Here is a 26,182-nt window from a genome sequence, read left to right as displayed (position 1 = left end):
TACAGTCATTGGAAAAGGAATGGACAAGGTACAGGGAAGTGGCGAAAGAAGTCTTGGAAAACAGTAGTGTGTAAAGGTAGGATGAAGCAAACAGCTTGGTGGAATGACACAGTCAAGGCAGCCCGTAAAAGGAAAAAGAAGGTGTATCAAAAATGGCTACATACTAGAACTCAGGTAGACAGAGAAAGTTATGTTGAAGAAAGAAAGAAAGCCAAACAGATAATTGCAGCATCCAAGAAGAAATCTTGGAAAGACTTTGGAAACAGGTTGGAGACCTTGGGTCAAGCTGCTGGAAAACCATTCTGGAGTGTAATTAGCAGTCTTCGAAAGGGAGGTAAGAAGGAACGACAAGTATTTTGGACAGGTCAGGAAAACTGCTGGTGAATCCCGTTGATGCCTCGGGCAGATAGAGGGAATATTTTGAAGAGTTGCTCAATGTAGGTGAAAATATGATCAGTAATGTTTCAGATTTCAATGTACAATGGGATAGGAATGATGATGGAAGTAGGATCACATTTGAGGAAGTGGAGAAAATGGTCAATAGATTGCAGTGCAATAAAGCGGCTGGGGTAGGTGAAATGAAGTCGGAATCCATCAAATACAGTGGAATGTCAGGTCTTAAATGGCTACACAGGATAATTGAAATGGCCTGGGAGGTGGGACAGGTTCCATCAGACTGGACAAAAGCAGTAATCACACCGATCTTTAAACATGGAAACAGAAAAGATTGTAAGAACTACAGAGGTATCTCTTTAATCAGCATTGTGTGAAAAATCTTCTCAGGTATTGTTGAGAGGAAAGTGTGAGTATTAGTTGAGGACAAATTGGATGAAAACCAGTGTGGGTTTAGGCCTCTTAGAGGTTGTCTGGACCAGATCTTTAGCTTACGGCAAATAATGGAGAAGTGTTACGAGTGGAACAGGAAATTGTATGCTTTGTAGATCTAGAAAAGGAATATGGCCGGGTTCCTAGGAGGAAGTTGTTGTCTGTTCTATGAGATTATAGAATAGGAGGCAAACTTTTGCAAGCAATTAAAGGTCTTTACATAGATATATTAGAAACAAAGATTCCAAGACCTACCAAGCGGGAAAGCGCTGGTAGACAGGCACAACAAAACAACACACAAACACACACACAAAATTACGAGCCCCTGCAACCGGCGGCCGCCGCGCCAGGAAAGAGGGAAGGACAAGGAAAGATGAAAGGATGTGGGCTTCAAGGGAGAGGGTAAGGAGCCATTCCAATTCCGGGAGCGGAAAGACTTACCTTATGGGGAAAAAAGGATAGGTGTATACTCGCACGCACACACACACACACACACACACACACACACACACACACACACACACACACACACATATCCATCCATCCATATACAGACACAAGCAGACATATTGAAAGGCAAAGAGTGAGCCCACATCCTTTCATCTTTCCTTCTCCTTCCCTCTTGCGTGGCGGGGTGTCCACCGGTTGCGGGGGCTCATAATTTTGTGTGTGTGTTTGTGTGTTGTTTTGTTGTGCCTGTCTACCGGTGCTTTCCCGCTTGGTAGGTCTTGGAATCTTTGTTTCTAATATATTTTTCCCATGTGGAAATTTCTTTCTATTTTCTTTACATAGATAGTCAGGCAGCAGTTAAAGTTGATGGTAAACTGAGTTCATGGTTCAGAGTAGATTCAGGGGTAAGACCAGGCTGCAACCTGTCTCCAGTGTTGTTCATTTTATTTATGGATCATATGTTGAAAACAATAGACTGGCTGGGTGAGATTAAGATATGTGAACACAAAATAAGCAGACTCGCATATGTGGATGACTTAGTTGTGATGGCAGATTCGATTGAAAGTTTGCAAAGTAATATTTCAGAGCTAGATTGGAAATGTAAGGACTATGGTATGAAGATTAGCATCTCCAAAACGAAAGTAATGTCAGTGGGAAAGAGATATAAACGGATTGAGTGCCAAATAGGAGGAACAAAGTTAGAACAGGTGGATGGCATATTCTCACAAGATGGCAACATAGTGAGAGAACTGGAAGCGAGGTGTAACAAAGCTAATGCAGTGAGCGCTCAGCTACGATCTACTCTCTTCTGCAAGAGACTAAGTTAACTGTGCACCATTCAATCTTTCGACCAGTTTTGTTGTATGATAGCGAAAGTTGGGTGGATTCAGGTTACCTTATCAATAAGGTTGAGGTTACGGATATGAAAGTAGCTAGGATGATTCCAGGTACTAGTAGATGGGAACAATGACAGGAGAGTGACCACAATGAGGAAATCAAAGAAAAACTGGGAATGAACTCTATAGATGTAGCAGTCAGGGCAAACAGGCTTAGATGGTGGGGTTATGTTACATGCATGGGTGAAACAAGGTTACCCAAGAGATTGATGGGTTCAGCAGTAGAGGGTAGGAGGAGTCGGGGCAGACCAAGGAGAAGGTACCTGGATTCGGTTAAGAATGATTTTGAAGTAATAGGCTTAACATCAGAAGAGGCACCAATGTAAGCACTGAATAGGGGATCATGGAGGAATTTTATAAGGGGGACTATGCTCCAGACTGAACGCTGAAAGGCATAATCAGTTTTAAATGATGATGAGATGGTGACCAGGCTGACTCGGGCAGCTGCCTTGGGTAGTTGTAGGTGTGCCGTTTGAATGTTAGCGCATACTACACTTACCATCATGGCTTGACTCATGTCTGCTGTAGGCAGTAGATGTAGTAACTGGCAGGTTACTACACTCCTCTTTCGTTGTTTAAAGGGGGGAGGGGGGAGGAATACCAGGTGTCATGATCCATGATGCTTTGACTGAAGAGACATTAATGGCAACACCAGAGGTTGGTAGCCAAAGACGCTAGAAACTCTGCTGTATAAGGATGAAAGAGAGTGGTCGAGGGCACCCCACCAGACCCCAAGGTGCTGAAGCTATCTGGACACTGGAAACCATGATGAGGGGTGCCAACACAGGCAGCAATGATGGTGGACAGGAGAGAAGGGTCTGGTGAAGGAGCAGGAAGCAAACCTGCCATCATTTTTGACAAAACCCCCAACTGCCAGGTAGGTGAGCACGACCAGATCTGATCAACTCCCACAACAGACAGAGCTGATGAAGAATGAGTCATCAGGCCCAGAGCATGAGGAGGAAGCTCTGTGCCCATTCTGGAATTCAACAGGTTTGGTAGCATGCCACGAGTCAACCATCAGTGCAAACTGTGAAGGTACGGTGACCACGCTGGCAGTGTTCAATAACTAGAATCCAGTGAGGGCACCATCCAAATGTCTTGGCCCAGACTGGTAGTGTGAAGCATTACTGTTGGAAACCAGGAGCCACTGTGGGAAATTTGCCCGGTAGTAAGAGATTGAGCAACATTCATGGCTGATGGCTATTCTGGAGTTCAACCCTGATTGGTGATGTTCTATAAGACTTAAAAAGAATGTGAGCACTGTCAGCTGGGAAATCTTCAATGAACTTGCACATCTATTGCCTTAAACATTCAGACCTGATGTTCAGCCTCACCATTCAGCTACAGGTGGAAGGGATAAAATATCTTCAACAGAGTCTTGACAGTTGCATCTGCTGCCATTAGACAAACAACAAGCAACACATGAAAAACAGGGAAAGTATCAGTTGCCAGTAACCAGAATGTGTCTAGAAAAGGATCAGTAAAATCAATGTAAACTCTTTGCCACAGGCACACGGGGGCTGTCTGTGGCAAAAGAACAGTACTTGGTGCTGTCTGTTCACCCTAACACGTGGCAGTCTGTGACAAGGTATTCCACCTCCTGATCAATGCCTGGGTAAAACACATGGAGGTTACTGACCTTGATGTAATAGGCAGAGAACTTTCTACTGCAGAACATTTGGAACCGACTCAGGGAATAAAACTTTCCTTTGACAAGAAAATAATTCCACACAGGAGGGAGAGGCAGTGGCTCAATGGATAAAAATTCCAAAGTGTGTTTGCTGCCAGGCCACGGATGTTCATGCCACCCCTGTTGTATTATGCATATGACCTGCCAAAGCACTGGAACTGGTGCCACAGAAGAGGCTATATGGGAACTGGTGATGGGGAAACTGTCCATAAATAAGCAAGCCTGAAGTCTCAAAGAAGGCAACTGAGTTGCCATTCTGTCTGTGTCTAGAACTGGAGGAAGTGATGATTGTTTAAGTTTCAGGCCAACCACGATGACCTTCTGGTGGTGAACATTGGTGGCCAACTGGTCCACTGAAGTTACCTTCAACCTCCACTGCACAGACGCTTCATAGCTGTGGCAAGGTGTGTCATGCTTTGGAAATGCACCAGCAAGAGAAGCAAGAGGGCTCCTAGCCTCCACTCTTTGGGTGACATCGTTCAGTGGACTGTAAGCTGCCAAACACAGGGGCAGGGGTGGGGCATGAACTTTTGGCCTGCCAGATCCAGAGCTGCCTGCGGGCACTGAACAGATTGCCCTGGGTGGATGGTTGGAGCTGCTAAGGCTCACTACAACTATGGCAGTCAGCTACTTCCCTTCAGCATTCTACATGGGGTCCACAAATCACGCTTGAGGGAACACTCAGCCGTGTTCTGGACCACTGCCACAGTTAACACATGCAGCAGCTGCTTAGCTGTGACGTCAATGGATTGCTACAGCTACAAGGCTGGGTGACCGATGCCAATGCTGTAGATTCTGGTATTCACAATGGGGCTGACTCACACACACTGCATGGCACCATCACCGTGTTAAGCACAAGGCCCGCTGTGTATCTCTGACATAATTAAGTCAATGACACATTTGCATGTGTTTCTCTTTGTTGCTCTGACATATTACAACCCCTGAGCTTAAGAGGTTGTAACAATTTGGTATCAGCACATTATGTTGCATCAGAAAGTGTCTGTACACGTCCAACACTACACTTTGGTCAAAGAGTTTGTTTTGGTGCCAGCCGCGGTGGTCTCGCGGTTCTAGGCGCTCAGTCCAGAACTGCGCGACTGCTATGGTCGCAGGTTTGAATCCTGCCTTGGGCATGGATGTGTGTGATGTCCTTAGGTTAGTTAGGCTTAATTAGTTCTAAGTTCTAGGCGACTGATGACCACAGATGTTAAGTCGCATAGTGCTCAGAGCCATTTGAACCATTTTCTTGTTTTGGTGAGTGGTGAGAGAGGCAGTGGTACACTGGCACTTGATATAGGTTGGGTGTTTACAACTCAGCACACACTGGTGTGGTGAGTCTAAGTTTTATTTCTGTTATTTTTTATGTTTGTGCTCATTGTGAGAGTTAGTTGTGTAAGCTTGGGTACGAGATGTTTAGAGTTGTTTTTGTTAAACCTGAGGAACCCATGGACTTGTCTTTGTTTACAGGAAATGGTGAGTGTGATGATTTAGTGGCAGTGAGGTGTGCATTTAGCACTTTGTCTCAGCATGAGTTGACGGGTACCAGAGCTGTAGCAACTGTTTGTCCTGTATATAGGCAACTGGTCACCTGTCTAGTAGTTGTATTGAGTGTAGATAGGCAATGATTTGCTGGATGAATTAATTTGTGTTTAATGTCAAGAGCGAGAAAGACAGAGAGAGAGAGAGAGATTTGAATGGGAGATGGTGATTTGTCTTGTTTTATAAAAAATTAGTTGCATTAAGTAGAGCACACAAAATAGTGGAAACACATGCTATTACCACATATACAGTTGCTGCTTTAACTCAGAAAAGTGCAAGCATTACTGGAGCAATTTGAGACCATGAAGGAGAGAAATTTCAAACTTGATCTTGAGTTAGAGGCTTGTAAAGGAGAGTCATGATCAGTCGCAATCAGAATCTCGGGAAAGTGAGTCTGGATTGAGAGTGCCTTCTGTTCTGAATGACATTGCAGTGGTCGCACTCATTAACCCCCTCTCAGGCAAAGCAATGGAGGATGTGACAATTTTCATTAAGGATGTTAGGGACACTGTGGAAGAACATGAGTGATCAGACGAAGTGACACTGTATGTTGCTAATATGCATTTGTTGGGGGACACCAAAGAATATGTTGTCTACCATGAGACATTGAGTAAAGCACATATGTTCCAGGAGTGGGCCACTGGATTGTGCCAATGGTACCAAAAGCAGAACAATGCATGATTTTTTTCTGGAAAAATTAAGTACATTGTTGATGCAGCACATCAAGTCTGTGAAAGTGTTCTCAGATAGAATCCATAAGCTAAACTCAAATGCAGAAGCTAATAGGGTATTGTTACAGAAGACAGAGAACAGAGAATGTTTTTTAATGGTGTGCCTGCTAAAATGTCACAGAGGGTACATATGGAGAACCCAGAGGATTTAAAGTCAGCTCTTAGGATCACAACACATATAAAGGAGATGGATATGGCCACAAAGCAGAGAGTGGACCATCATGTGTTTGTTTCTGAAGTCAAGTGTTATAGATGTGGTAGGGAGGAGATGTAAGGAAGCAGTGTAAGCATCAGAGTGTTATGCATGTGCATAGTGGACCACTGGGCATTTGAGTGTAGAAGTAGGAAGGGAGAAAAGTACCGACAAGGAAAGCAACCGTTAAACACAAACATTGCTTCAACCTTTGGAAGGCAGTCCCGATAGCCTGTAACATGGCATAAGTTAGTGCACAGACAGAATGTAGCTTAGTGGGCTTAGTGGATGGCAGGAAATGGAGATTTTTTGTTGAAACAGATGCAAATGTGTCCATTATCAGTCTGGACCTTGAGGGAAAGAGGAGATTGGTGTGTTACGTGGGGTTGGTGGTAATAGGGTGGAATCATCAGATATGCCAGCACTTGAGTATTCAGTCAGGAGAACTAAGTTCAGCAAATGCACGGAGTTGTTGCCATGCATAGGCAAAGGCTGTTTAGTGATTCTCTTGCTGGACTTTCTCGACAAACATCATGCTGAGATTGATATTTTGCTATGCACAGTGGAACTCAGAGGGACTATGTTTCACCTGGGGGTAACAGTTGCAACTGAGACAATGGTACAAGGTACACCTGTCATGGAGGTGAGACCAGCTAAACTGCATATGTTTTCAATAAAGATGAATCAGCACGATAAAATACCAGCAGGTATGGGGAAGACAGCATGGGTTTCACGGGACACTGATTAGCTGAGGGAAACATTATATGTGGCTGAAACATTCTTAAGCAATGAAGAGTTGGATATTTCGGATTGTTTTATCTGAAGAGTTTAGCAGATGTGATTGACATATGTTTCCTGTTAGTGTGGATAACTTTGGCAGAAGGTAGGTGACTCTGTCAAAGGGTGCAATAGTAGGCACTTTGGAAGTCTTGGAAGATGAGGACTTTGATAGATCGAACCTAGAGGAAAGCCACAAGCAAACTGTCAATAAGAAAGTGTTATGAGGGTATATAGATCATTTGGTAGGGGTCACTGACTGAATGGCTATGGAGAACTTGTTGTTTAGGTTTAATGATTTATTTTCTGTGAAACAGAAAATGCAACATGACATACTGGCTGAGGTAGTACACCAATTCATTGGAAGCCATACCATGCAACAAATGAGTTGCAACCATTGGTAGAGGAATTTATTGAACCACGACTATGGGATGGGATCATATAACTGAGTAATAGCCCCTGGAGTACCAATGCTGTCACCATGCGAAAAATGTCAGCACCCGGGACATGGAAATGTAGATTTTGCTGTGACTACAGATACTTAAACACACGAATGACTTCAGATGCTTATCCAATTCCAAACCTCACAGTTCTTTACAATTGTCAGTTCTTTAGAACTGTTGTTGTTGTGGTGTTCAGTCCAGAGACTGTCTTGATACAGCTCTCCATTCTACTCTATCCTGAGCAAGGTTCTACTTCTCAGATCCTTCTGAATCTGTTTAGTGTATTCATCTCTTGATCTCCCTGTATGATTTTTACCCTTCACACTGCCCTACAATACTAAATTGGTGATCCCTTGATGCCTCAGATTATGCCCTACCATCCGATCACTTCTTGTAGTCAAATTGTGCCAAAAATTTCTCTTCTCTCCAATTCTATTCAATACCTCCTCATTAGTTATGTGATCTACCCATCTAATCTTCAGCATTCTTATGTAGCACCACATCTCAAAAGCTTCTATTCTCTTCTTGTCTAAACTATTTATCGTCCACATTTCCCTTCCATACATGGCTACACTCCATACAAATACTTTCCGAATTGACTTCCTGACACTTAAATCTATATTCATGGATACCATCAATTGGAGGTGGTGCCTGAAAAGAGGTAAAAAACAGCATTTACTGTCCCTGCAGGGCATTTTCATGACAACTGCATGCTATTTGGACAAAGCATGCACTGTAAGCATTTCAAATGGGACACTGAGATTAAAACAAAAAACTTGCCTGGTCTATCTCAACGATGTAATTGTCTATTCAAAGGAATTACTGGAGCATGTGAGATGTTTGGAGGATGTCTTTAGTAGACTATGATTGGCACGTTTAACATTAAGTGTGGACAAGTGCTATTTTGTAGAAACTCAAGTAAACTATTTGGGGCATGTGATTAGTGAGCATGGTGTACAGACCAATCCTCATTTTACAGACACAGTTCAAAATTATCCAATACCACAAATAACCAAGCAGGTACAGTCATTCATTGGCCTCTGTAATTATTATAGATGATTTGTGAAAGACTTTGCAGAAGTATCCAGACCCTAGAAAAAATTATTGAAGAAGAGGGCAAAATTCCATTGGTCACAGGAAAGTCAGGTAGCATATGGAAAATTGAAAGAAATGTTAATTTCAGATCCAGTATTGGTTTTTCTGTATTTTGAGAAAGAGTTTATCCTTTCTGGTAATGCTTCAAATGAGGCAGTTGGTTGTGTTTTCGGACAGATGGTAGATGGCCAAGAGCATCTAGTGGCTTATGCTTTAAGGCAGTTAAACAAGACAGAGTTTAACTACTAAACAGCAGAGAAAGAGATGTTGGCAGTCATATATTGTATTACATATTTTCGTTGTTATCTGTATGGTAGGAAGTTTAAGATCATGACAGATCATCCCTCGTTGAAATGGTTGCTTGGTTTGAAATATACATCTAGTAGATTAACTTGGTGGTCACTTAAGCTTCATAAATTTGAGTATGAGATAATCCATAAGTCAGAGAGCTCACATGCAGATTCAGATTCGTTAAACCGTGGGGTAGCTATGTTAAGTACACTAGGAAAGAACATTGAAGAGTGGCTGCAGACACAGGTGGGGGTTAAGGAGTGCCAGGAATTTAAGTTGCAGCACAAGGGTTTGTTGTGTAGAATGATGAGGTGTGGACCACGTGTGGTGGTTCCAGAGGGTTTTTGGAAGCAAGTCTTGCAGCAAGCTCACGACTATATGTTGTCTCGTCATGATGGGTGATGTGCAGTGGACAGATGTTTAAAAGAGCAGTTTTGTTAGAGGAACAGGAAGCATGATATGAAGCAGTATCTTAACGACAGTGTGCCGTGCATACAGAGGGCTGACACTGTGCATCGGAAAGTGTTGTTGCAAAGGTTAGTAGAGGTGTCCAGCCCATTTTCCATGTTGGAGTTGGATGTCCTCAGGTCATTTAATAAACCTTCTGCAGGAAATAGGTATGTTCTCATGATCATCAATCATTTTTCTCAATTTTTGGTGTTGTTACTGATGCCAGACCAATGGTCTATTATTTTAGCACAGGCATTAGCAAACAACTGGATATTAAAGTTGGGGTGACTGAGACCATAATTATGGACCATGGTACAAATTTTATCTCTCACCTATTTACATTATTCACTTTGTGCCTATAATTTGAAGGTTCGTCCTGCAACCAGCATGTCACCATTTGAGGTGGTGTACAGCAGGAAAATTGATGTCTCTCTTTGACATTTTGATTCCTAAATTAGGACTACCAGATGGTGAGTTGGTGAGAAAGTTTGCCACAAGAATTAGGGAAGTTTAGAGGAACATACAAAAGGTAAACATGAATGCACTAGAACACCAGGAACAACCAAACAGACACATGGGCAAATTGCTGCAATACTGCATGGGGCAATGGGTAATCATCACTAGCCCTATATATCAAAGGCAAAAATGGAGAAATTTTTAACAAAATATGAGGGACCATACCAGTTGTGGAAATGGCCTCATTGGTCAACATGAAGATACAGTTCCCTCAGAAACATCTGATATATACATCAGAAGCATAAAACCACTTAAAGGAATGATAGAGAGGGTACCACAGTTATCGGCAGCCAGTCAAGAGTTGAAAGTTACAAGGGTAAAAAGAAGGAACCTGGAATTGGTGAGCAACATAAGGTGAATGATGTGCTCTATAGGTTAAGGTTGCAAAGTAACTTGTATAATTGTAATTTGTTGGATTTTTACTTTGGTTTATTATATTAGGGAACATGCATTTTTTTCTTATTGCCATAGTGATATTTGTTGTTTTTCTTTTTTTTTGCGAAGATGTTAGTTTTTTATCTCGTTATTGCTGACATTGTTGTTTTGTGGATTGTGCATTCTTGGGATGAGGGACGGGCTGATAGAATAATCTCTGATCTGTCTTGGTGGCCAAGTATGGACTGATATGCGAAGTTTGTTAGTGGGTGAAATAAAAGGGACTAGTTGTGGGAGGGAGCTTCTGCCAGACTGAATATACTTCCAGAGGGTGGGTACTCATTGGTTATACTCCATATTCATACCAGCAACTGTATGATAGAATTGCTATGAAGGAGGAGGGCTGGAAGCATTGAAAAAACTTGAGCTTCAGGAAAGTGGAATGATCGTTAATGGCACAACTTCTAAGGTAGTTGGGATGTATTTTCATCTTCGAGCTATGCTTACAGGCTCAACTGTATTGTCACTTAATACAATATACATTGTATTGGTCAGAAGGCTCTCTGAAAGAATTACCCATTTTAAATTTAATGTATTTGAAATGACACACTCAATTTAGGGACCTTGGACAGATTAATAGAGTCCCAGCAAGGGGGCATTTTGATGGAACAAATGTGGCAGCATATACACGAATTCCAGGAAGAACAGGAGCACAAATAATAGTGGTGAGCATATCAACCACCACTTGTGGCATTTTTCTAGCAGGCTTTTGCATACTGTATTTCTGGGTAAGATGCAAGAGGGCACAAACTGTGAACATGCCAACACAGCAGTCACCAGCAGTATGGTTGACTGGCGTTGGTTGGGGAAGCAATTAGTTTTCAGGAGAAAGAAAACTGGCATTCTGCGGATCAGAGCATGGAATGTCAGATCCCTTAATCGAGCAGGTAGGTTAGAAAATTTAAAAAGGGAAATGGATAGGTTAAAGCTAGATATATTGGGAATTAGTGAAGTTCGGTGGCAGGAGGAACAAGACTTTTGGGCAGGTGAATACAGGGTTATAAATACAAAATCAAACAGGGGTAATGCAGGAACAGGTTTAATAATGAAGAAAAAAATAGGGGTGTGGGTAAGCTGCTACAAACACCATAGTGAATGCATTATTGTGGTCAAGATAGACACGAAGCCTATGCCTACTACAGTAGCACAAGTTTATATGCCAACTAGCTCTGCAGATGGTGAAGTAATTGATGAAATGTATGATGAGATAAAAGAAATTATTCACCTAGTGAAGGGAGACGAAAATTTAATAGTCATGGGTAACTGGAATTCAAGAGTAGGAAAAGGAAGAGAAGGAAACATAGTAGGTGAATATGGATTGGGGGTAAGAAGTGAAAGAGGAAGCCGTCTGGTAGACTTTTGTGCAGAGCATAACTTAATCATAGCTAACACTTGGTTCAAGAATCATAAAAGAAGGTTGTGTACATGGAAGCATCCTGGAGATACTAGGAGGTATCAGATAGATTATATAATGGAAACACAGAGATTTAGGAACCAGGTTTTAAATTGTAGGACATTTCTAGGTGCAGATGTGGACTCTGACCACAATCTATTGGCTATGAACTGTAGATTAAAACTGAAGAAACTGCAAAAAGGTGGAAGTTTAAGGAGATGGGATGTGGATAAACTGACTAAACCAGAGGTTGTACAGAGTTTCAGGGAGAGCATAAGGGAAAAATTGACAGGAATCGGGGAAAGAAGTACAGTAGAAGAAGAATGGGTAGTTCTGAGGGATGAAGTAGTGAAGGCAGCAGAGGATGAAGTAGGTAAAAAGACGAGGGCTAGTAGAACTCCTTGGGTAACAGAAGAAATATTGAACTTAATTGACGAAAGGAGAAAATATAAAAATGCAGTAAATGAAGTAGGCAAAAAGGAATACAGACGTCTCAAAAATGAGATTGGCAGGAACTGCAAAATGGTTAAGCAGGGATGGATCGAGGACAAATGTAAGGATGTAGGGGCTTATCTCACTAGGAGTAAGATAGATACTGCACACAGGAAAATTAAAGAGACCTTTGGAGAGAAGAGAACCACGTGTATGAATATCAAGAGCTCAGGTGGAAGCCCAGTTCTAAACAAAGAAGGGCAAGCAGAAAGGTGGAAGGAGTATATAGAGGGTCTATACAAGGGCAATGTACTTGAGGACAATATTATGGAAATGGAAGAGGATGTAGATGAAGATGAAATGGGAGATATGATACTGCGTGAAGAGTTTGACAGAGCACTGAAAGACCTAAGTCAAAGCAAGACCCCAGGAGTAGACAACATTCCATTAGAACTACTGACGGCCTTGGGAGAGCCAGTCCTGACAAAACTCTTCCATCTGGTAAGCAAGATGTACGACAGAGCACTGAAAGACCTGAGTCGAAACAAGGCCCCAGGAGTAGACAACATTCCATTAGAACTATTGGCGGCCTTGGGAGAGCCAGTCCTGACAAAACTCTTCCATCTGGTGAGCAAGATGTATGAGACAGGAGAAATACCCTCACACTTCAAGAAGAATATAATAATTCCAATCCCAAAGAAAGCAGGTGTTGACAGATGTGAAAATTACCGAACTATCAGTTTAATAAGTCACAGCTGCAAAATACTAACGCGAATTCTTTACAGACGAATGGAAAATCTGGTAGAAGCTGACCTTGGGGAAGATCAGTATGGATTCCATAGAAATATTGGAACACATGAAGCAATACTGACCTTACGGCTCATCTTAGAAGAAAGATTAAGGAAAGGCAAACCTACGTTTCTAGCATTTGTAGACTTAGAGAAACCTTTTGACAATGTTGACTGGAATGCTCTCTTTCAAATTCTGAAGGTGGCAGGGGTAAAATAAAGGGAGCGAAAGGCTATTTACAATTCGTATAGAAACCAAATGGCAGTTATAAGAGTTGAGGGGCGTGAAAGGGAAGCAGTGATTGGGAAGGGAGTGAGACAGGGTTGTAATCTCTCCCTGATGTTATTCAATCTGTATATTGAGCAAGCAGTGAAGGAAAGAAAAGCAAAATTTGGAGTAGGTATTAAAATCCATGGAGAAGAAATAAAAACTTTGAGGTTTGCAGATGACATTGTAATTCTGTAAGAGACAGCAAATGACTTGGAAGAGCAGTTGAACGGAATGGATAGTGTCTTGAAAGGAGGATATAAGATGAAAATCAACAAAAGCAAAATGAGAATAATGGAATGTAGTTGAATTAAGTTGGGTAATGCTGAGGGAATTAGATTAGGAAATGAGACACTTAAAGTAGTAAAGGAGTTTTGCTATTTGGGGAGCAAAACAACTGATGATGGTCGAAGTAGAGAGGATATAAAATGTAGATTGGCAATGGCAAGGAAAGCGTTTCTGAATAAGAGAAATTTGTTAACATTGAGTATAGATTTAAGTGTCAGGAAGTCGTTTCTGAAAGTATTTGTATGGAGTGTAGCCATGTATGGAAGTGAAACATGGACGATGGCAGATTAAAACTGTGTGCCCGACCGAGACTCAAACTCGGGACTTTTGCCTTTCGCGGGCAAGTGCTCTACCAACTGAGCTACCGAAGCATGACTCATGCCCACTACTCACAGTTTTACTTCTGCCAGTACCTCGTCTCCTACCTTCCAAACTTTACAGAAGCTCTCCTGCGAACCTTGCAGAACTAGCACTCCTGAAAGAAAGGGTATTACGGAGACATGGCTTAGCCACAGTCTGGGGGATGTTTCCAGAATGAGATTTTCACTCTGCAGCGGAGTGTGCGCTGATATGAAACTTCCTGGCAGATTAAAACTGTGTGCCCGACCGAGACTCGAACTCGGGACCTTTGCCTTTCGTGGGCAAGTGCTCTACCAACTGAGCTACCGAAGCATGACTCACGCCCACTACTCACAGTTTTACTTCTGCCAGTACCTCATCTCCTACCTTCCAAGCTTTACAGAATGGTAATGAAGTTCTGACAGAAGAATTCAGTCAACATGGCCAAATAATGCTCAGAGTTTTTGGTGTGGCTCTCCTACTTTCTTCGAAGATATGAGACTCTAGGACACGAAAGTTTCCTAATCCAGCCCACAATGTAACTGTAACAATGCAATTGGCACTGATCCAGTTGGTACAGTTGTTTGGGGATCAATAACAGTAGTTTTGTGTATTAATACTGCCATTTGGGAGCAAAAGAGTTTCATTTGACATTAAAATCACAATCCCAGGTTCTTCCTCCAAAGTCTGTCTCATTACTTTAGCAAAATAACTCCCTCTCACAAAATCTTGATGCTTCTACATCTGAACAATCAAAGTTTAGTAGGTATGACAGTTTAAACTGTGTAAAACACATTAGACAGATGAATTTGGTAACCAAACAGAATGTAAAATTGTACAACACACAATTTCAGGCAATGCGGCCATCCAGACCTTGTGTGTCAGTTTCTTTTTAATCCAGAGTCTGACTGTTATCGCCTGAGTCACACTTGGTGAGCCAGAAGATATATTAATTGTGACAACAACAATAAAATTCATCTTATCATCCTCGTCATCATCATCATCATCACCACCACCACCATCATCATTTAAGACTGATTATGCCTTTCAGCATTCAGTCTGGAGCATAGTCCTCCTTATAAAATTCGTCCATTATCCCCTATTCAGTACTAACATTGGTGCCTCTTCTGATGTTAAGCCTAATACATCAAAATCATTCTTAACCGAATCCAGATACCTTCTTCTTGGTCTGCCCCGACTCCTCCTACCCTCTACTGCTGAACCCATGAGTCTCTTGGGTAATCTTGCTTCTCCCATGCATGTAACATGACCGCACCATCTAAGCCTGTTCGCCCTGACTGCTACATCTATAGAGTTCATTCCCAGTTTTTCTTTGATTTCCTCATTGTGGACACCCTCCTGCCATTGTTCCCATCTACTAGTACCTGCAATCATCCTAGCTACTTTCATATCCATAACCTCAACCTTGTTGATAAGGTAACCTGAATCCACCCAGCTTTCACTCCCATACAACAAAGTTGGTTGAAAGATTGAACGGTGCACAGAAAACTTAGTCTTGGTACTGACTTCCTTCTTGCAGAAGAGTGTAGATCGTAGCTGAGCGCTCACTGCATTAGCTTTGCTACACCTCGCTTCCAGCTCTTTCACTATGTTGCCATCCTGTGAGAATATGCATCCTAAGTACTTGAAACCATCCACCTGTTCTAAATCTGTTCCTCCTATCTGGCACTCAAACCGTTTATATCTCTTTCCCACTGACATTACTTTCGTTTTGGAGATGCTAATCTTCATACCATAGCCCTTACATTTCTGATCTAGCTCTGAAATATTACTTTGCAAACTTTCAATCGAATCTGCCATCACAACTAAGTCATCCGCATATGCAAGACTGCTTATTTTGTGTTCACATATCTTAATCTCACCCAGCCAGTCTATTGTTTTCAACATATGATCCATGAATAATATGAACAACAGCAGAGACAGGTTGCAGCCTTTTCTTACCCCTGAAACTACTCTGAACCATGAACTCAATTTACCATTAACTCTAACTGCTACCTGACTATCCATGTAAAGACCTTTAATTGCTTGCAAAAGTTTGCCTCCTATTCCATAATCTCATAGAACAGACAATAACATCCTCCTAGGAACCCGGTCATATGCCTTTTCTAGATCTATAAAGCATAGATACAATTCCCTGTTCCACTCATAACACTTCTCCATTATTTGCCATAAGCTAAAGATCTGGTCCTGACAACCTCTAAGAGGCCTAAACCCACACTGATTTTCATCCAATTGGTCCTCAACTAATACTCACACTTTCCTCTCAACAATACCTGAGAAGATTTTTCCCACAACGCTGATTAAAGAGATACCTCTGTAGTTGTTACAACCTTTTCTGTTTCCATGTTTAAAGATTGGTGTGATTACTGCTTTTGTCCAGTCTGATAGAACCTGTCCCGACTCCCACGTCATTTCAATTATCCTGTGTAGCCATTTAAGACCCAACATTCCACTCTATTTGATGAGTTCCGACTTAATTTCATCCACCCCAGCCGCTGTATTGCACTGCAGTCTATTGACCATTTTCTCCACTTCCTCAAATGTGATCCTACTTCCATCATCATTCCTATCCAATTGTACATCGAAATCTGAAACATTACTGATCATAATTTCACCTACATTGAGCAACTCTTCAAAATATTCCCTCCATCTGCCCAAGGCATCAACAGGATTCACCAGCAGTTTTCCTGACCTGTCCAAAATACTTGTCGTTTCCTTCTTACCTCCCTTTCGAAGACTGCTAATTACACTCCAGAATGGTTTTCCAGCAGCTTGACCCAAAGTCTCCAACCTGTTTCCAAAGTCTTCCCAAGATTTCTTCTTGGATTCTGCAATTATTTGTTTGGCTTTCTTTCTTTCTTCAACATAACTCTCTCTGTCTACCTGAGTTCTAGTATGTAGCCATTTTTGATACGCCTTCTTTTTCCTTTTACAGGCTGCCTTGACTGTGTCATTCCACCAAGCTGTTTGCTTCATCCTACCTTTACACACTACTGTTCCAAGACATGCTTTAGCCACTTCTAGTACTGTGTCCCTGTACCTTGTCCATTCCTTTTCCAATGACTGTAATTGACTAAATTCAACTAAATGGTACCTTTCTGAGATCATTGTTATGTACTTGTGCCTGATTTCCTTATCCTGAAGTTTCTCCACTCTTAACCTCCTACATATGGACCTTAGCTCCTGCACTTTTGGCCTCACAATCCCAGTTTCACTGCAGATTAAATAATGATCAGTGTCATCAAAGAATCCCCTGAATACACATGTGTCCCTCACAGCCTTCCTGAATTCCTGATCTGTTATTATATAGTCAATGACAGATCTGGTTCCCCTGCCTTCCCAAGTATACCGGTGAATGTTCTTATGTTTAAAAAAAGGAGTTTGTGATTACTAAGCCCATAGTGGCACAGAAATCCAAGAGTTGTTTCCCGTTCCTGTTGGCCTCCATATCCTCTCCAAATTTACCCATAACCTTTTCATACCCTTCTGTTCGATTTCCAATCCTGGCATTACAATCACCCATTAGCAGAACACTGTCCTTGTCCTTTACTTTAACAACTGCATCACTGAGTGCCTCATAAAAACTATCCATCTTATCTTGATCTGTCCCTTCACAATGCAAATATACTGACACAATCCTAATTTTCTTGCTAGACTCTGTCAAATCTATCAACATCAGTCGTTCGTTAACATAGCTTATTGCAACAATGCTGGATTCCATTTCTTTCCTGATGTAAAGCCCTACACCCCATTGTGCTATTCCTGCTTTGACTCCTGACAGGTGGACCTTGTATTCTCCCACTTCCTCTTCTTTCTCACCCCTTACCCGAATGTCACTAACAGCTAAAAAGTCCAACGCCATCTTACTTGCAGCCTCTGCCAGCTCTACCTTCTTCCCAGAGTATCCCCCATTGATATTAATAGCTCTCCATCTCATTACCATTTGTTTGCCAAGTCGTATCTTAGGAGTCCTTGGTTTGTCAGTTAGAGGTGGGACTCCGTCACCTCCAAAGGTCTGAGCTGTGATTGTTGCGAGCATCATATTTAAAGTACCAGGGAACCAGGTTGCTAGCCTTACTTGCCCTGAGTCCCATTGAGTTTTACCTCTAATGGTTGAGGGACTAACCGGTGGATTTGGTAGTCTTTGCTGTATGAGCACAAAGGTGATCACGACACAGAATATGTCTGAGATGCCCATCCTTATTCCAAAGTAACTGGTATCCCAACTGTCAGGACCACTTACTTGGCCACTCATACGTTGCCCGTGGTTCAGGAACCCACACCATGAACCACTAAAATTCATCTGTGTAACCTTAATGCTTACTTATTGCTTTGCAAGTGAAGTTAATAAATTTGTAATTGCACAACATAATAAATGCAGAAACTGGAATAGATGAGCAATGTGCGGCTAATTTTCCAATGATTGATGGTGTTGGAATGACAAGGCATTCATCATTGCTCACCCAAAAAGAAGAATTACCCAATCACAATATTACTGCAGATGGCCTCCCATGACGATTATTGAAAACAAGCAGTGATGTTACAGTTAACAAATACGGTGGTGACTACAGAAAATGAATCACATTGTGAATGATTTCAAGGCAGTTTTTCATATATTGTTAAGTGGTTTTGCAGGTTCTAGTGAAATACTACTCTAAAACCTCACAATAAGCTGCCCAAAGTGACCTCACTCCCAGGTCCAATAATACTGTCCTCAACTATATTTCTTTACTGTGCCCACTTTTCCATGTGTGTCCATAAATGTATTAAACAGAACTAACCACAACATTCTGAAATGCAGAAGGTAATTGTTCCTTTATGGGCCAACAAGTTTTAAACTGCTGTCAGCATTCACTTATGCATGTAAATATTTTTCAATAAGTATGATGTAAACAAGATGTTGGACGCAAAATTCATTTCCATGTTGATTTAAAAACTTATAGATACTATCATAAAATTATATGGTCAGTTTGTATAGTTACATGCCAGAGGTAGTGTGGAACATCTGTTTATATATCTGTATACTATGAATCAGATTAGGAAATGAGACACTTAAAGTAGTAAAGGAGTTTTGCTATTCAGGGAGCAAAATAACTGATGATGGCCGAAGTAGGGAGGATATAAAATGTAGACTGGCAAAGGCAAGGAAAGTGTTTCTGAAGAAGAAAAATTTGTTAACATCAAGTATAGATTTAAATGTCAGGAAGTCATTTCTGAAAGCATTTGTATGGAGTGTAGCCATGTCTGGAAGTGAAACATGGATGGTAAATAGTTTAGGCAAGAAGAGAATAGAAGCTTTCGAAATGTAGTGCTACAGAAGAATGCTGAAGATTAGATGGGTAGATCACATAACTAATGAGGAGGTATTGAATAGAATTGGGGAGAAGAGGAGCTTGTGGCACAACTTGACTAGAAGAAGGGATCGGTTGGTAGGATATGTTCTGAGACATCGAGGGATCACCAATTTAGTATTGGAGGTCAGCGTGGAGGATAAAAATTGTAGAGGGAGACCAAGAGATGAATACACTAAGCAGATACAGAAGGATGCAGGCTGCAGTAGGTACTGGTAGATGAAGAAGCTTGCACAGGATAGAGTAGCATGGAGAGCTGCATCAAACCAGTCTCAGGAGTGAAGACCACAACAACAACAACAACATGAATCACTATGGAGTGTGAGCCGGAAGGTACATTTTACACATTTATCGATGAAGCATGGGAAGAATAATTGCTTTTCTTCCTATGTGGAAGGTGCTATTTTCGTAAAAGCTTATTCTAATAGCCTCAAAAAAAAAAGCAGCAGAGTTGCTCTTTAACACCCTGTTCTATGGCCTTGGAAATTATTGCTATGAGGGATATCATGCTATAGTTACCAGGGCTCTTGTCATTCCTTTTTTTTATATGCTGCTATAATAATAGTGGCTTTCAAAACCTCAAGGAAATTTCAGTATTTGGTATGCTACTGATAAAATTGGTTAGAAGATTTACTATAATTTACATTTCAGCACAAAGATTTAGAATCCATAGAAATTGTTACAACATGATTAGTCTAGTTTGCATGCAATTTTAAAAATTACCAACCTAGTGATGGACAGAATGTAATGGATTAAAAAAAACACTTAAGAAATCATGTGAATACTCAGCTTCTTCCAATATTTTCCACACAGAGGATGTATTATAATTATTAAACTGACTCATTCCTTACATAGCTAGAGGAGCTAAAGGCCATAATTCAATTTACATGCAAATGACTAATTAACTATATGCTATTGTGTGATATCATTCATCTTTAAAGGTATTTTGTTCAGATGGGATGTGCTATCTATCTACACTAATTATATAACTATTTTTATTTGTATCAGTGGCAACTAGAGAAGTGTTTGATTTTCTAAGTCTATGCAGGAATATATTTTCCCATATTGTCTTGTTCACAGAAACTTTTTTCTTCTTGTGATGGTCAAGACATGTAAGAGATAAGAAATTTCTTCAAGGAATGAATATCTTCAGATGACATATTTGTTTATCACGTAAAACTCAAAATCAAATTTTTTTATTAAAAGAGCCTGAAGTGAATCAGAATATCCTAGCCTATGTACTGGAATATCAAATATGATATTCACTTTGAGGAAATGTGGAGGGATAGGGCTGATGCTGTAGGCAGTTGTGATATGTTCTCTGCCCTGAAGTTGGAGACTGCACCCTGCCTGCAGGTGGTAGTGTGTAACATACTGAATCCAAGGTAACCAGCATTCTATATTGTATCAGCTCACCATCCAAGCTGATGAAGCTATTTGAAACATGCTCAGTGTATTATCTAAAAAAACAGCTAAGGTGAAAAAAGTTTGTATGCTACAGAAACGTGCAGTATGAATATTGTGTAAAGTTGTTAACTGAACATCTTACAGAAGCTTGTTCAGTCCGCTACTGATTCTTACACTTACAGGCCGATACATATGCTTACTAATGCTATTTTTGGTTAATAACAAGAGTGAAGTCTGGGTGAACTTTGCAAGCCACAATGACAATATTACAATTAAAAATACATTTTGATTCTTGAAATTTCACAGCAGATAGAATAATCATCAGCTTTGGGCACACATCCAGGACAGAAAAATTTCTTCTTTGATATTTTGGCTTTTAACTATACAGCCATCTTCCAGGCAAATAAGTGACCGTATTAAAGCCTCTTAAGAAAAGATAAACAGGGTGAGCCAAAAGTCTTTGTACAATTACCAATATTTATTTTATAAAACTATAGAACTTACAAATTTGTAGCTTGTCTTGAATGAAAGAATAAATAATCAAGTTTGTTTGAATATCTTTGCTGCATGTAGAAGCTGAGTAAAGAGCATTTCAATCACTACATCACTGTTGTAAAATGGTGTCACATAAGGAGAAGGTGCAGTGTCAAATCTTGAGAGAAAATCTTCAATTATTCTGCAATGAAATTTTCAAAGACAACATGGGGAGAAGCACCTGATAGCAGGAGTATTTTTGTGTGGTACATGAAGTTTAAACAGTGTGTTGGATCTTTCACGAACTGTATGACTCTCAGACATTGAACGCAGTGTAGAAGTTGCACAAAAGACATTCTTAGGAAGCCCTCCGATATTTACTCAATGTGCATCTCATAAATTATGGACTCCAAGGAGTGCGCTGCAAATAATTCTATGCAACAGATTACAACATATATAATGGCAAGAATTGCCACCAGCAATGAGTATCATCCACAAATTTATTTTCATATGAGTTTGCTTTTCATGTACCAAGTAAAGTTAACAAGCACAGTGTGTGATATGGGGCTCAGAAAGTCCATGAATTGCCTAAGATCATGTCAGGGATTTCCCTAAAATGAAGGAATGGTTTGGTTTAACGCACAACAGACTCATTAGCCCTTTCTTCTTGTTGAAAAACCAGTAACAACTAACATCTATCTGGATATGCAAGAACAGTCAGCAGAACCGGAACTGAGAGACTTGCAGCCTGATGTGATTTTCTAACAAGACAGTGCACCACTGCATTAGAGATTGCATGTTAGAAATTTTCTTAATGAATCATTTGCTGATGGGTGGATTGGGCATGATGGTCCTACTGCCTGGCTTGGTCCCGCTGCCTGGCCTTCAGTATCACCAGACGTTAAAATTTCCTTTTGCTGGTTTACATAAAGGACAAGGTTTACACTACACAAGGGTCTGATCTGGATACATAAGAAGAAGAAGAATATATGCTGCTGCTGGTGTTGCACAAGAAATGTTGTCAAATGTATGGTGAAAACTGAATATCGATTAGACATTCTTCGAGCAAAAGACAGGGTCCATGTTGAAGAAGTTTATTGTCATCGTAACAAAAACTTGGTGATTTATTTGTTGGGCTGCAGAAGGTGGGTATGTCACTCACATCTGGTGCACCATTCCTTGTACATAATGTGCTGTTTGACCTATGTAACTTTTAGCATACAGACATCAAATTTCATTAATGCCTGCCTTTTGTAAGAGCATATCATTTTTATCGGGTCCCAGAAGAGCAGCCATTTGGGCTAGTATAAGCAAGATCACATCCACTTTATGCTTGAATGTACAAGTATATGATTGTTAGCATGAGTGTGACATGAAGTGTTGACCTCAGGTGTCAGGCTGCAACAATTACTGGCTCATATAATTTTTGCAACAACCTTATTTCAATTATCTGGTCATTTAGAATTCAATTTCTCATACTGATTCATATTGTGTCATTAATTTCATCCCAACTTTAGGAAGCATACATACATCTCTAGGCTGGTTTTATTGTTACTAGTCAATACTTAAACATAAAATGTAAACAATTCTCAATTTGTAATTGCAGGATAGTTTTTGTAAGAAATGAAATTAGCATTCTGTTTGTATCTGTGTACAACTCACAGAAATGTTAGGAACATTTTCTGACCAATAATCTTCATGCTACACAATGTGATCAAAGGTATCCGAACACTTGGCTGAAAATTACTTCCTAGTTCGTGGCGCCCTCCGTCGGTAATGCTGGAATTCAATATGGTGTTGGTCCACCCTCAGCCTTGATGACAGCTTCTACTCTCACGGGCATACATTCAATCAGGTACTGGAAGGTTTCTTGTGGAATGGAAGCGCGTTCTTAATGGAATGCAGCACTAAGGAGAGGTATTGATGTTGGTCAGTGAAGCATGGCATGAAGTCGGCATTCCAAAACATCCCAAAGGTGTTGTATAGGATTCAGGTCAGGACTCTGTGCAGGCCAGTCCATTATAGGGATGTTATTGTTGTGTAACCACTCTGCCACAGGCCACGCATTATGAACAGGTGCTCGATCATGTTGAAAGATGCAATCGGCATCCACAAATTGCTCTTCAACAGGAGGAAGCAAGAAGGTGCTTAAAACATAAATCTAAGCCTGTACTGTAATAGTGCCATGCAAAACAACAAGGGGTGCAAACCCCCTCCATGAAAAACATGACCACACCATAACACCACCACCTCCAAATTTTACTGTTGGCACTACACTCGTTGGCAGATGATGTTCACCGGGCATTCACCATACTCTCACCCTGCCATCATATCACCATCTTGTGTACCATGATTTTTCACTCCACACAACGTTTTCCCACTGTTCATTCATCTAATTTTTATGCTCCTTACACCAAGTGAGGAGTTGTTTGGCATTTACTGACATGATGTGTGGCTTATGACCAGCTGCTTGACCATGAAATCCAAGTTTTCTCACTTCCAACCTAACTGTCATAGTATTTGTAGTGGATCGTGATGCAGTTTGGAATTCCTGTGTGATTGTCTGGATAGATGTCTGCCCATTACACATTACGACCCTCTTCAACTGTCGGTGGTCTCTGTCAGTCAATAGACGAGGTCAGCCTGTATGCATTTGTGCTGTATGTGTCCCTTCATGTTTCCACTTCTTTATCACATCAGAAACAGTGGACACAGGGATGTTTACGAGTGTGGAAATGTTGCGTACAGACGTACGATGCAATTAACACCCAATCACCTGACCACATTCAAAGTCTGTGAGCTCTATGAAGTGGCCCCTTCTGCTCTCTCACGATGTCTAATGGCTCCTGAGGTCACTGATATGCACCTAATGTGAAAAACAAGTTTTTGGGAGTGGGTGGATACTTTTGATCACATACAATATAAGAAACTTTATAAAAAAACGCTGTTAGCAAACATATTTTACAAATCGCAATAGTAAAAGCTAAAAGGTGTATAAAACCTAATGTTGCAATGTGAGAGGAATGAATTAATGCTTAACTGAATGATGACTGTCTGTGCAAATGAGCAAGATTTTGACTGTAATCTTTAAATTTTCTGTTCCTGATCATGGAATGACATAGGCAGTAATTGTTACAAATATATATAAGGAGTGGTGAATCAGCCATGCCAGTGTCAGTTTTCCTACAGTTTTTGTGAGCCAGTTTTGATACACAGTAAAAAATGTGATTTTGAAACAGGAAATTGTCTCAAGTTGAATTTCTTGAAATTTCTCTTAGCACTGCCAAATCTATAGCTGTATTGTCAAGAAATCAGCACACTGGTGGAGCAGATAACTTGCAAATTCATTTACAGCTACAGCAGCATGTGAGATCACCAAGAAATGATGATGAGTATCTGCTAACAAACTGTTACACCGTGATACATTTCAAGCTTCTTCATTATCATGTAAATTTTTGAAGGGGAAAAAAAATCCCACAAATGAAAGAAAGGCTGTAAACATTACATCTATTCCCTCTTCCTTTAGTTGGTCTGATGGTTTTTCTTGCAGAGCCCTCTTAATCTCACAGTTGGTAAATCCATTTTTACTGAATATCTCCTCCAGATGCCCCATTTCATCCTTTAGACTGTCAGCATCAGACACTACAAAAGCCATATGAACTTAAGTTTTAAGTATGCTTGTAGTTTGTGAAGGATGGTGGCAGCTGGACACCTACCAGTATAAAATGGTGTGCTTGGACTTGTGGTACACATAATGTTCTAAGAAACCACCCTCCTCTTGTCACACTAACATCCAAATCAAGGGTATGCTTCTCGGTGTTCTGCCAAGTTGTTGTTTGCATTTTATGCACAATATTTTGTTGGGTCTCCCAGAAGTCTTCTCCAGTTAGAGACCAGGTGGGAGTACACATAATAGCAAAACTCACATCACCTTAGCTGGTCACTGAACTACTGTGCAGAAAATGAAAACAACAAATTGACAGAACACCTGAAAGCACTCACTTTTAAGCAGGCAAATTATCACTGAATACAAGACTTCAGGTATTGATCTGTGTGGCATAATTGGACTGCATTTCAAAGTATGATTCTTTTTTAGCCTTGGAGTTCCTATATGTTCTATGTTGAAAGTGTGTATGCTGTAGCCCTGAGATTCTTAAACATTTTCGTTGTGATTTCCTTGTCATATCAACCTTCTCTATCTCCCATCTGTTACTGCTAATTGTGAATTTAAACCTAAAGTCTGATGTTGAGGCATGTTAACTAAAAATATGGACACATGATGTTGTAATTTATGGGCTATTTATTCTTAAAACATCCATATTTAATTCTGAGTATGGCAGATATTATTCACTACACAGTCCCAAAATACATACACCACAGCAAGTGTCCACTGCTCATTACATACAAGTGTCCAGTTGAAGGTTCAGTACTTTGTGAGGACATAGAACATAGCTACACCTCTCCCTCCTGCCAACTCCTCCCAATAATATCACTGCCCTACCACAGCAAGAACAACTGTATGTTCGCCAAATCAGTTCTCTCTAGTTCGTGCTCTATGCTACATGCAGTGTGTATGTGCTGTGAGAATAAAAGAATTCATAGTAAGTGTCAGGAGTGTGAGTGATTATTTATTGTCAAAATTACCACTCCCGCTACCCCTACCTACAACTTAAACTGTTCACCCTCCGTTGTCATTACAACATGTGTTGTTGTTGTTGTTGTGGTTTCAGTCCTGAGACTGGTTTGATGCAGCTCTCCATGCTACTCTATCCTGTGCAAGCTTCTTCATCTCCCAGTACCTACTGCAGCCTGAACCCTTCTGAACCTGCTTGGTGTATTCATCTCTTGGTCTCCCTCTATGATTTTTACCCTCCACGCTGCCCTCCAATACTAAATTGGTTATCCCTTAATTTCTCAGAATATGCCCTACCAACCGATCCCTTCTTCTAGTCAAGTTGTGCCACAAACTTCTCTTTTCCCCAATCCTATTCAACACCTCCTCATTAGTTTTGTGATCTACCCATCTAATCTACAGCATTCTTCTGTAGCACCACATTTCGAAAGCTTCTATTCTCTTCTTGTCCAAA

Source organism: Schistocerca gregaria, chromosome 1 (assembly GCF_023897955.1).
Source record: "Schistocerca gregaria isolate iqSchGreg1 chromosome 1, iqSchGreg1.2, whole genome shotgun sequence".
In the NCBI taxonomy this organism is placed as follows: domain Eukaryota; kingdom Metazoa; phylum Arthropoda; class Insecta; order Orthoptera; family Acrididae; genus Schistocerca; species Schistocerca gregaria.
This window is presented reverse-complemented; position numbering follows the sequence as displayed.